Source organism: Leptonychotes weddellii, chromosome 4, assembly GCF_054177405.1.
Source record: "Leptonychotes weddellii isolate Sample4059 chromosome 4, ASM5417740v2, whole genome shotgun sequence".
Taxonomy (NCBI): Eukaryota; Metazoa; Chordata; class Mammalia; order Carnivora; family Phocidae; genus Leptonychotes; species Leptonychotes weddellii.
In genome coordinates, this window is record NC_138372.1 from 73,060,158 (window position 1) to 73,062,254 (window position 2,097).

General features: G+C 48.8%; 1 non-coding gene across 1 annotated transcript; it reads right to left on the reverse strand.

The window, feature by feature from the left end:
* Positions 1 to 144: 144 nt before the first annotated feature.
* LOC145721331 (U6 spliceosomal RNA) lies at positions 145 to 251 on the reverse strand. The gene has a single exon (XR_014145015.1). It is a non-coding gene; the product is annotated as a U6 spliceosomal RNA (small nuclear RNA).
* Between the last annotated feature and the right edge of the window lie 1,846 nt (positions 252 to 2,097).

Consider the following 2,097-nt stretch of genomic DNA (forward strand, 5'->3'; position numbering starts at 1 on the left):
AAGTCCAGAGTTGACATTACGGTCCACTCCTGGTGGTGTACATCCTATGGGTTTGGACAAATGTGTAATGACATGTATCCAATATTATGGTTTCATAGAGTATTTCATTACCTTAAATCTCCTCTGTGTTTCAACCTAGTCACAAAAAAGAGGAGATGCTTCCTGAAAGTGCATGTCATCCTTGTCCAGGGGCCATGCTGATCTCCTCTATATGCTTATAGCTTCAGTGTATGTGCTGCCGAGGAGGGCACTGTACGTCTCAAGAGGCAAAATCCAAAAGGCTCTCCCTTGTGGAAATCATCCCTCAGGGACGGGAGGGCTGCAGAGCTGGTTCGCGTCAGGTTTGCGTTGCCCTGCTCCGCATCACCACCACTTTGCCCTGGTGGGGAAACCAATCTCCACCCTCTACCTGAATCGGTGGAGGACTCAGGGCTCTGGCAGCAATTTCTGCATTGGCCATTGCACGGATGCGCCAATCTTACTCTACGGAGGGCAGGTGCGTTGCTTTTCTAATAAAATGTTCATCTCTGTGGCTCCAGTTCCAGGCAGACAATGAGCACCCCATTAATGTTTGTTGTGTTGAACTGAAGAGACTAGAGCCCAGGGGGGAAATCTCATTGTTCTTTATAGTAAGACCTCTATTGATGAAACAGAGGTGTCCCCCACTGCATGTCTAACTGCCGCAAATCTGTCCTGCGGAGCCGGGAATAACAGAGGAAGTAGGAGTTTCGGATCCTCTCTGACCATATCCTGCCAGGACACCCCCCTTCCCTCTCCTCCACATGCAGGGGATCGTATTGCTCTGGCTCACGGGAAGAGTTGCTGTGTTCCTATCTGTCTGCTTTTTCTCAGCAATGTGGAGAATAGTGCCTGGTACACTGCAGGGGTTCTGTGAGCTTCTGCGGAATGAAGGAAAAAATCACGGTTCCTTGCCCCCAGGGAAGTGAGGACCTCGCCTCTGCGATCCCGGAGCGAGACGCATGGGAGTCCAGACGTACAGCTGTCCACCCTTTGCCGCGCTGGGGCTGATTTTTAACTGTTGTGGCTCCTTAGTCAGCTGCTCCTTTCAATCTTTATCCTTCGAGACCAGCTTTATTATAATGAGCTGTGTCTACAGGAAGTTAGTTCTGTGCTGCTTCTAAATCTTCTATTTTGCAACACAAGCGTGCATTATTCTTTAATACTCCCTTGGAGTTCATGCTTCCCGGATTTCAGCCCGTTCTTATGGCCCCCTTCCTCACTTTCCTGAAAATGCCTTAAGATACTGGATAAGAAAAAGAAGAAGAAGAAGAAGAAGAAGAAGAAGAAGAAGAAGAAGAAGAAGAAGAAGATAGTAGGAAGGGAAAAATGAAGGGGGGGAAGTCGGTGGGGGAGACGAACCATGAGAGACTGCGGACTCTGAGAAACAAACCGAGGGTTCTAGAAGGGAGGGGGTTGGGGGATGGGTTAGCCTGGTGATGGGTATTAAAGAGGGCACGTATTGCATGGAGCACTGGGTGTTATACGCAAACAATGAATCATGGAACGCTACATCAAAAACTAATGATGTACTGTATGGTGACTAACATAGCATAATAATAAAAAAAAAAGATACTGGATAATCACGCTTGCCAGGAACAAGCAGGAAAAAGTCCTTGGGTGCTACCTAATCCTCTTTAATCAGTGGCCTGTGGTAATACTTTCAGTCTCTCCTTTCCCCATCCCATCCCACCCATTGCCATATCTGCAGCCTATTCACCACCTCATTGTTGATTTCTGCATAGCAAGTATTCGCCGTTGGATTCGGAATAGTCCTTCTCTGTCCAGCCCTGTATGGTAGGGAAGTACGTTTCCCAAGCTCCCTTCTAGCTTCTTAGCTCAGTCATTGAGAGTTGCTGGTAGAAGACCAGAGGGCGAGAGAAAGGGAGGAGCCAGGGCATCTCTCTCCATCCCTAGCCCCCACTTTGGTCAGTGTGCCCCCTGTAGACTGTACCTCCTCCCTGGACCCAGCAAGGCAGTCCGACCCCTGGGATCTGGTAGCACCACCTATTGTCTCTCTATCCCCAGGGATAGTAGCAGATATCTGCTCTTGTTCCTCTTGAGATTGCTTCCCTATGT